The sequence below is a fragment of the Leptodactylus fuscus genome, chromosome 8 (assembly GCF_031893055.1).
Source record: "Leptodactylus fuscus isolate aLepFus1 chromosome 8, aLepFus1.hap2, whole genome shotgun sequence".
NCBI classification, from domain to species: Eukaryota; Metazoa; Chordata; class Amphibia; order Anura; family Leptodactylidae; genus Leptodactylus; species Leptodactylus fuscus.
The window spans coordinates 94,492,336-94,503,892 of NC_134272.1; the positions used below are offsets into that span (position 1 = coordinate 94,492,336).

At 43.6% G+C, this 11,557-nt stretch overlaps 1 long non-coding RNA gene across 3 annotated transcripts; it reads left to right on the plus strand.

Moving 5' to 3' along the window:
* The first annotated feature begins 7,339 nt into the window (after nt 1-7,339).
* Nucleotides 7,340-10,293, plus strand: LOC142217531 (uncharacterized). Of its 3 annotated transcripts, XR_012717388.1 has the most exons (4): nt 7,340-7,403; nt 7,613-7,839; nt 8,178-8,272; nt 9,918-10,293. It is a non-coding gene; the product is annotated as an uncharacterized LOC142217531 (long non-coding RNA). The 3 variants fall into 3 exon arrangements; XR_012717387.1 differs by lacking the exon at nt 7,340-7,403 and having other exon boundaries at nt 7,576-7,839; XR_012717389.1 differs by lacking the exons at nt 7,340-7,403; nt 7,613-7,839; nt 8,178-8,272 and adding exons at nt 8,920-9,101; nt 9,400-9,448.
* Nucleotides 10,294-11,557: the final 1,264 nt, after the last annotated feature.

Consider the following 11,557-nt stretch of genomic DNA (forward strand, 5'->3'; position numbering starts at 1 on the left):
AAACCAAGACAGAACAGCAGCAATTTTCAGTCATTTTATCTGATTTTGCACAATTATTTTCATACAATGTTCCCTTAAGTTGGAATTTATCTGTAAAAGCCATCTGGCCTCCCCCTGTAGATGAGATCCTGCGCGAGGCGCCATGTCGCTCTGGTTTGATGAAGATCTGGCTTTCGTCATCTTCTCCATATAATGACCCTATTGAAGGGAAGCGGTAGATAAGTGGAAATGTTCAGTTCTCCTTGGTAAATATTTACAGGGAATGTTTATTACGACAACGTCCGACTTGTAGTGAAGCCCCAGAGAGGCGAAGATGGCGAGGACTCAGCGGGAGGCCTGTGTGAAGCCGCCCGTGCAGGTCATTTCCCAAGAAGCAGGTAACTTTCCCAAGTGGAACAACTTAAAAGACCCTGAAGTACATTACGGGCCTTGCCTCTCATTCACCTATGGAGAGGTCTCTGCACTAATCTGGACATCTCGGCTTTGATGTCGAAACCTTTTTAGAAACAGTTTAACCTCGCCGGCTGCGAGTAGAAATCAATCACGGGTATTAGCCAAAGAATTATTTGACGCCATCAATGGAAACTCTTAAGAGGTGTCTTTCCAGCAGGTTTCTCCATAAGCCAACGTCTTCAGATCAAGAGGTGTGACTTTGTAAGTCCGGGCTTGTGCTTGCACTTATTATTTCAAGGGAAGAAAAAAAAAAAAAAAAAAAAGAGAGAAACTATTAAAATCTCAGTCCTTCCCTTTCAGCAGGATAATAAGCCGCTCTTTGATGTCGGAAATAAAAAGGGGGTTTCATTGCTGCAGGAGCAGTCGCTGGAGGACTCAGGCGTCACTGCTGGGACTCTGCATACAAATGTAATCACAACCCCCAGCCTCTCTAGGATGCAGCAATTGTTCAATGACTGAAACTTTAAAAGGTAAATTCCAGTTCATTAAAGGGGAAATTCACCTTAAATTTTGGCACAGAGATCCCAAACGTTAAAAAAGATGAAGAAGTCAGTAAAGAACCCAGAACCCTTTAGGGCTAGCTGGAAATTTCTGTAGTTTGGAAACTTCAGCACCAACTACTTTATATCTGTAATAATGTTTCATCCAAAGCTTCCGATGAATCACCAAGAGGTTAAATGAAGCAAGTGATTTGCATTTTGGTAGAAATTTTCAGTCAACCACAAATAACTTCTGGATTTTACTGCACATGGTCTACTGAAATACATTTTAAAGTGATTACCATTACTGATCCAGAACTGTGTCCTGTATTATACTCCAGAGCTGCGCTCACTATTCTGCTGGTACAGTCACTGTGTACATACATTACATTACTTATCCTGTATTATACTCCAGAGCTGCGCTCACTATTCTGCTGGTGACTGTGTATATACATTACATTACTTATCCTGTATTATACTCCAGAGCTGTGCTCACTATTCTGCTGGTACAGTCACTGTGTACATACATTACATTACTTATCCTGTATTATACTCCAGAGCTGCGCTCACTATTCTGCTGGTACAGTCACTGTGTACATACATTACATTACTTATCCTGTATTATACTCCAGAGCTGCGCTCACTATTCTGCTGGTACAGTCACTGTGTACATACATTACATTACTTATCCTGTATTATACTCCAGAGCTGCGCTCACTATTCTGCTGGTGACTGTGTATATACATTACATTACTTATCCTGTATTATACTCCAGAACTGTGCTCACTATTCTGCTGGTACAGTCACTGTGTACATACATTACATTACTTATCCTGTATTATACTCCAGAGCTGCGCTCACTATTCTGCTGGTACAGTCACTGTGTACATACATTACATTACTTATCCTGTATTATACTCCAGAGCTGCGCTTACTATTCTGCTGGTACAGTCACTGTGTACATACATTACATTACTTATCCTGTGTTATACTCCAGAGCTGCGCTCACTATTCTGCTGGTGACTGTGTATATACATTACATTACTTATCCTGTATTATACTCCAGAGCTGCGCTCACTGTTCTGCTGGTACAGTCACTGTGTACATACATTACATTACTTATCCTGTATTATACTCCAGAGCTGCGCTCACTATTCTGCTGTACAGTCACTGTGTACATACATTACATTACTTATCCTGTATTATACTCCAGAGCTGCGCTCACTATTCTGCTGGTGACTGTGTATATACATTACATTACTTATCCTGTATTATACTCCAGAGCTGCGCTCACTATTCTGCTGGTACAGTCACTATGTACATACATTACATTACTTATCCTGTATTATACTCCAGAGCTGCGCTCACTATTCTGCTGGTACAGTCACTGTGTACATACATTACATTACTTATCCTGTATTATACTCCAGAGCTGCGCTCACTGTTCTGCTGGTGCAGTCACTGTGTATATACATTACATTACTTATCCTGTATTATACTCCAGAGTAGCGCTCACTATTCTGCTGGTGCAGTCACTGTGTACATACATTACATTACTTATCCTGTATTATACTCCAGAGCTGCGCTCACTATTCTGCTGGCTCAGTCACTGTGTACATACATTACATTACTTATCCTGTATTATACTCCAGAGCTGCGCTCACTATTCTGCTGGTGCAGTCACTGTGGCCATACATTACATTACTTATCCTGTATTATACTCCAGAGCTGCGCTCACTATTCTGCTGGTACAGTCACTGTGTACATACATTACATTACTTATCCTGTATTATACTCCAGAGCTGCGCTCACTATTCTGCTGGTACAGTCACTGTGTACATACATTACATTACTTATCCTGTATTATACTCCAGAGCTGCGCACACTATTCTGCTGGCTCAGTCACTGTGTACATACATTACATTACTTATCCTGTATTATACTCCAGAGCTGCACTCACTATTCTGCTGGTACAGTCACTGTGTACATACATTACATTACTTATCCTGTATTATACTCCAGAGCTGCGCTCACTATTCTGCTGGTGCAGTCACTGTGTACATACATTACATTACTTATCCTGTATTATACTCCAGAGCTGCGCTCACTATTCTACTGGTGCAGTCACTGTGTACATACATTACATTACTTGTCCTGTATTATACTCCAGAGCTGCGCTCACTATTCTGCTGGTACAGTCACTGTGTACATACATTACATTACTTATCCTGTATTATACTCCAGAGCTGCGCTCACTATTCTGCTGGTACAGTCACTGTGTACATACATTACATTACTTATCCTGTATTATACTCCAGAGCTGCACTCACTATTCTGCTGGTACAGTCACTGTGTACATACATTACATTACTTATCCTGTATTATACTCCAGAGTAGCGCTCACTATTCTGCTGGTGCAGTCACTGTGTACATACATTACATTACTTATCCTGTATTATACTCCAGAGCTGCGCTCACTATTCTGCTGGCTCAGTCACTGTGTACATACATTACATTATTATGCTATACTTGGCCCATACTTTTCTCCAGCTGCCATACATTAGCACTGCATTATATTACATAGGGGCACTGAAGGCCCTTCTACCATGTGTGAGAGCGTATATGCTACGTCATATTCTGTTACCTTTTCTCGGTCGGGACATTTTCTCACTAGGGGGCGCTTTGCTTGAACAGGTCCATGTACAGGCTGGAGGAGGTCAGGGCAGGGGTTATGTAATGTTATGTAGCCACATGGCTACTGTAATGTCACTCACTGGAGCAGCAGAACTGGCTGTGACATGAAGAACTATCCGGGGTCCTGGAGATAAGACGGACGTGGGGCTATTGGATGTGAGTGATGGTCCAAGCGGAATTATTGCGTCCCCTGGATTTTTCTTTGCATTCCCTAAAGTGTTGGGGTTTGAATCCCCCTGGGGAGGTATGGTGTGTGTATATATATATATTTGGAGGATATATGATTTATTGAGCTAGGGCCCAGTTCACATCTACGTTCTGGCCATTCTATTCCCTTCTATGCAGCACTGATCTCAGAAACCACACGGACCCTATTATAGTCTGTGGGGTCTGTGGATTTCCGCAGGTGACTGATTTTTTATGTGGATAGGCTTCCATTTGGGGAAACCCGAAAGCAGATGTGACCTGGACCTAAGTCTTACCCCATAAGTGTGAGGCCTCAGCCTAGTTAGGGCCGACAGTCATAGTGTCAGGGATCCTTCCTCTGCCCCCATGGCCTCATGTACTAACAACATACATACTGCCCGGACATGAAGCGAATCACTCCCAGGATATTTCGGAGCAGACGCCTCAGTTCTCCATTATGCCGCGCTAATTCATACAATAGCAGACATACGACAGGACAAGATAAAAGGCATTAGAGCAATCAAACCTCGCACCCTTTGATCCTGTTATGTTCACAAACCTCGGTGCATTGTTGATAACCGGGGACAAAGAAACTAATGCGATTGGTAAAAATGCATCAATCAGGGAGTCAAAAGCCCAAGGAATTCCCATAAATGTAATCCGATAAAATGAGCAGTAATCCATCCTCCTTTCAAGAGGTATCAAAGGGAAAGGGATTCTTATTTAATGGGGCAGCGCCAACCCTTCAGCGCTCAGCACAGGCTCAAAACAAACATCAGACACATTAGGGTGAGAAGAAGAAGAGGACACCAGATATTCCTCTGCGTTCACTCATCAATATTACAGGACCAGGACGCTTAATCAAAGTCCCGAGGCGGCGAGAGTGACGGAAACCTGCTGCAGGTATGAACACGAGACCCTGCTGATGGCCGCCGTCACACCTTAGCTGCAGAGTATTACCACTGCTGCTGCTGCTTCTTCTCTTCATTATTTGTTAAACTGGAAAGTTCTGTTCAGAAAGTAACAGATTATAGAAGTGAATCATAAGGAACGAGCGCAGGTGATGGGCAGAGCGTGAGCACCAAGTGACATAATGTGAACACAGCTTTACAGGCATCAGCATTATACAAAGCTTTTAGGAACGAGTGACGTCATCGAGAATAAAGCCTGTGCAACACTGAGAATACAGAATATCCGTATACTAGAGAGCGGTGACATCACTGAGAATACAGAATATCCATATACTAGAGAGCGGTGACATCACTGAGAATACAGAATATCCATATACTAGAGAGCGGTGACATCGCTGAGAATACAGAATATCCGTATACTAGAGAGCGGTGACATCACTGAGAATACAGAATATCCATATACTAGAGAGCGGTGACATCACTGAGAATACAGAATATCCATATACTAGAGAGCGGTGACATCGCTGAGAATACAGAATATCCGTATACTAGAGAGCGGTGACATCACTGAGAATACAGCCTATCCGTATACTAGAGATCAGCGGTGACATCACTGAGAATACAGCCTATCCGTATACTAGAGAGCGGTGACATCACTGAGAATACAGCCTATCCGTATACTAGAGAGCGGTGACATCACTGAGAATACAGCCTATCCATATACTAGAGATCAGCGGTGACATCACTGAGAATACAGCCTATCCATATACTAGAGAGCGGTGACATCACTGAGAATACAGCCTATCCATATACTAGAGAGCAGTGACATCACTGAGAATACAGCCTATCCGTATACTAGAGATCAGCGGTGACATCACTGAGAATACAGCCTATCCGTATACTAGAGAGTGGTGACATCACTGAGAATACAGCCTATCCATATACTAGAGAGCGGTGACATCACTGAGAATACAGCCTATCCGTATACTAGAGAGTGGTGACATCACTGAGAATACAGCCTATCCATATACTAGAGAGCGGTGACATCACTGAGAATACAGCCTATCCGTATACTAGAGAGCAGTGACATCACTGAGAATACAGCCTATCCATATACTATAGAGCGGTGACATCACTGAGAATACAGCCTATCCGTATACTAGAGATCAGTGACATCACTGAGAATACAGCCTATCCGTATACTAGAGAGCGGTGACATCACTGAGAATACAGCCTATCCGTATACTAGAGAGCAGTGACATCACTGAGAATACAGCCTATCCATATACTAGAGAGCAGTGACATCACTGAGAATACAGCCTATCCGTATACTAGAGATCAGCGGTGACATCACTGAGAATACAGCCTATCCGTATACTAGAGAGTGGTGACATCACTGAGAATACAGCCTATCCGTATACTAGAGAGCAGTGACATCACTGAGAATACAGCCTATCCGTATACTAGAGAGCGGTGACATCACTGAGAATACAGCCTATCCATATACTAGAGAGCAGTGACATCACTGAGAATACAGCCTATCCATATACTAGAGAGCGGTGACATCACTGAGAATACAGCCTATCCATATACTAGAGAGCAGTGACATCACTGAGAATACAGCCTATCCATATACTAGGAGTGGTGACATCACTGAGAATACAGCCTATCCATATACTAGAGAGCGGTGACATCACTGAGAATACAGCCTATCCATATACTGGAGAGCGGTGACATCACTGAGAATACAGCCTATCCGTATACTAGAGAGCGGTGACATCACTGACTATACAGCCTATCCATATACTAGAGAGCGGTGACATCACTGAGAATACAGCCTATCCGTATACTAGAGATCAGCGGTGACATCACTGAGAATACAGCCTATCCATATACTAGAGAGCGGTGACATCACTGAAAATACAGCCTATCCATATACTAGAGAGCGGTGACATCACTGAGAATACAGCCTATCCGTATACTAGAGAGTGGTGACATCACTGAGAATACAGCCTATCCATATACTAGAGAGCAGTGACATCACTGAGAATACAGCCTATCCATATACTAGAGAGCGGTGACATCACTGAGAATACAGCCTATCCATATACTAGAGAGCAGTGACATCACTGAGAATACAGCCTATCCATATACTAGGAGTGGTGACATCACTGAGAATACAGCCTATCCATATACTAGAGAGCGGTGACATCACTGAGAATACAGCCTATCCGTATACTAGAGAGTGGTGACATCACTGAGAATACAGCCTATCCATATACTAGAGAGCAGTGACATCACTGAGAATACAGCCTATCCATATACTAGAGAGCGGTGACATCACTGAGAATACAGCCTATCCATATACTAGAGAGCAGTGACATCACTGAGAATACAGCCTATCCATATACTAGGAGTGGTGACATCACTGAGAATACAGCCTATCCATATACTAGAGAGCGGTGACATCACTGAGAATACAGCCTATCCATATACTGGAGAGCGGTGACATCACTGAGAATACAGCCTATCCGTATACTAGAGAGCGGTGACATCACTGACTATACAGCCTATCCATATACTAGAGAGCGGTGACATCACTGAGAATACAGCCTATCCGTATACTAGAGATCAGCGGTGACATCACTGAGAATACAGCCTATCCATATACTAGAGAGCGGTGACATCACTGAAAATACAGCCTATCCATATACTAGAGAGCGGTGACATCACTGAGAATACAGCCTATCCGTATACTAGAGAGCGGTGACATCACTGAGAATACAGCCTATCCGTATACTAGAGAGCGGTGACATCACTGAGAATACAGCCTATCCGTATACTAGAGAGCAGTGACATCACTGAGAATACAGCCTATCTGTATACTAGAGAGCAGTGACATCACTGAGAATACAGCCTATCCATATACTAGAGATCAGTGACATCACTGAGAATACAGCCTATCCGTATACTAGAGAGCGGTGACATCACTGAGAATACAGCCTATCCGTATACTAGAGATCAGCGGTGACATCACTGAGAATACAGCCTATCCATATACTAGAGATCAGCGGTGACATCACTGAGAATACAGCCTATCCGTATACTAGAGAGCGGTGACATCACTGAGAATACAGCCTATCCGTATACTAGAGAGCGGTGACATCACTGAGAATACAGCCTATCCGTATACTAGAGAGTGGTGACATCACTGAGAATACAGCCTATCCGTATACTAGAGAGTGGTGACATCACTGAGAATACAGCCTATCCGTATACTAGAGAGTGGTGACATCACTGAGAATACAGCCTATCCGTATACTAGAGAGCGGTGACATCACTGAGAATACAGCCTATCCGTATACTAGAGAGCGGTGACATCACTGAGAATACAGCCTATCCGTATACTAGAGAGCGGTGACATCACTGAGAATACAGCCTATCCGTATACTAGAGAGCGGTGACATCACTGAGAATACAGCCTATCCATATACTAGAGATCAGCGGTGACATCACTGAGAATACAGCCTATCCATATACTAGAGATCAGTGACATCACTGAGAATACAGCCTATCTATATACTAGAGAGCGGTGACATCACTGAGAATACAGCCTATCCGTATACTAGAGATCAGCGGTGACATCACTGAGAATACAGCCTATCCGTATACTAGAGAGCAGTGACATCACTGAGAATACAGCCTATCCATATACTAGAGAGCAGTGACATCACTGAGAATACAGCCTATCCGTATACTAGAGATCAGCGGTGACATCACTGAGAATACAGCCTATCCGTATACTAGAGAGTGGTGACATCACTGAGAATACAGCCTATCCATATACTAGAGAGCGGTGACATCACTGAGAATACAGCCTATCCGTATACTAGAGAGTGGTGACATCACTGAGAATACAGCCTATCCATATACTAGAGAGCGGTGACATCACTGAGAATACAGCCTATCCGTATACTAGAGAGTGGTGACATCACTGAGAATACAGCCTATCCGTATACTAGAGAGTAGTGACATCACTGAGAATACAGCCTATCCGTATACTAGAGAGCGGTGACATCACTGAGAATACAGCCTATCCGTATACTAGAGAGCGGTGACATCACTGAGAATACAGCCTATCCGTATACTAGAGAGCGGTGACATCACTGAGAATACAGCCTATCCGTATACTAGAGAGCGGTGACATCACTGAGAATACAGCCTATCTATATACTAGAGATCAGCGGTGACATCACTGAGAATACAGCCTATCCATATACTAGAGATCAGTGACATCACTGAGAATACAGCCTATCCGTATACTAGAGATCAGCGGTGACATCACTGAGAATACAGCCTATCCGTATACTAGAGAGCAGTGACATCACTGAGAATACAGCCTATCCATATACTAGAGAGCAGTGACATCACTGAGAATACAGCCTATCCGTATACTAGAGATCAGCGGTGACATCACTGAGAATACAGCCTATCCGTATACTAGAGAGTGGTGACATCACTGAGAATACAGCCTATCCGTATACTAGAGAGCAGTGACATCACTGAGAATACAGCCTATCCGTATACTAGAGAGTGGTGACATCACTGAGAATACAGCCTATCCATATACTAGAGAGCAGTGACATCACTGAGAATACAGCCTATCCATATACTAGAGAGCGGTGACATCACTGAGAATACAGCCTATCCATATACTAGAGAGCAGTGACATCACTGAGAATACAGCCTATCCATATACTAGGAGTGGTGACATCACTGAGAATACAGCCTATCCATATACTAGAGAGTGGTGACATCACTGAGAATACAGCCTATCCATATACTAGAGAGCGGTGACATCACTGAGAATACAGCCTATCCGTATACTAGAGAGCAGTGACATCACTGAGAATACAGCCTATCCATATACTAGAGAGCGGTGACATCACTGAGAATACAGCCTATCCGTATACTAGAGATCAGTGACATCACTGAGAATACAGCCTATCCGTATACTAGAGATCAGCGGTGACATCACTGAGAATACAGCCTATCCGTATACTAGAGAGCGGTGACATCACTGAGAATACAGCCTATCCGTATACTAGAGAGCGGTGACATCACTGAGAATACAGCCTATCCGTATACTAGAGAGCAGTGACATCACTGAGAATACAGCCTATCTGTATACTAGAGAGCAGTGACATCACTGAGAATACAGCCTATCCATATACTAGAGATCAGTGACATCACTGAGAATACAGCCTATCCGTATACTAGAGAGCGGTGACATCACTGAGAATACAGCCTATCCGTATACTAGAGATCAGCGGTGACATCACTGAGAATACAGCCTATCCATATACTAGAGAGCAGCGGTGACATCACTGAGAATACAGCCTATCCGTATACTAGAGAGCGGTGACATCACTGAGAATACAGCCTATCCATATACTAGAGATCAGCGGTGACATCACTGAGAATACAGCCTATCCGTATACTAGAGATCAGCGGTGACATCACTGAGAATACAGCCTATCCGTATACTAGAGAGCAGTGACATCACTGAGAATACAGCCTATCCGTATACTAGAGAGGGTGACATCACTGAGAATACAGCCTATCCGTATACTAGAGATCAGCGGTGACACCACTGAGAATACAGCCTATCCGTATACTAGAGATCAGCGGTGACATCACTGAGAATACAGCCTATCCGTATACTAGAGAGCAGTGACATCACTAAGAATACAGCCTATCCATATACTAGAGAGCGGTGACATCACTGAAAATACAGCCTATCCATATACTAGAGAGTGGTGACATCACTGAGAATACAGCCTATCCATATACTAGAGAGCGGTGACATCACTGAGAATACAGCCTATCCGTATACTAGAGAGCAGTGACATCACTGAGAATACAGCCTATCCGTATACTAGAGAGCGGTGACATCACTGAGTATACAGCCTATCTGTATACTAGAGAGCAGTGACATCACTGAGAATACAGCCTATCCATATACTAGAGAGCAGCGGTGACATCACTGAGAATACAGCCTATCCATATACTAGAGAGCGGTGACATCACTGAGAATACAGCCTATCCATATACTAGAGAGCGGTGACATCACTGAGAATACAGCCTATCCGTATACTAGAGAGCAGTGACATCACTGAGAATACAGCCTATCTGTATACTAGAGAGCAGTGACATCACTGAGAATACAGCCTATCCATATACTAGAGAGCAGCGGTGACATCACTGAGAATACAGCCTATCCGTATACTAGAGAGCAGTGACATCACTGAGAATACAGCCTATCCGTATACTAGAGAGCGGTGACATCACTGAGAATACAGCCTATCCGTATACTAGAGAGCGGTGACATCACTGACTATACAGCCTATCCATATACTAGAGAGCGGTGACATCACTGAGAATACAGCCTATCCATATACTAGAGAGCGGTGACATCACTGAGAATACAGCCTATCCGTATACTAGAGAGCAGTGACATCACTGAGAATACAGCCTATCCGTATACTAGAGAGCGGTGACATCACTGAGAGCCAGTGGAGGCTGCTCCATTATAGATAAGTGGCGCCCCCTTCCCCGGGCTGTGACAGCTTATAACTAGCGTACATTTCTCCCATCATTTACGACAAATTTCTGGCATATATGATGATAAATCTGATGCGGCTGATGCCCCCCCTCCTGCCCACCCTCCTGCGCCTCCTGCCACTCTCCTGCCCGCCCTCTCCGCAATCACTTTTCAAGAGAGCAAAGTGTAAAAAAATGTTGCAACTTTTTGTGCAAAATATTAAGACTTAT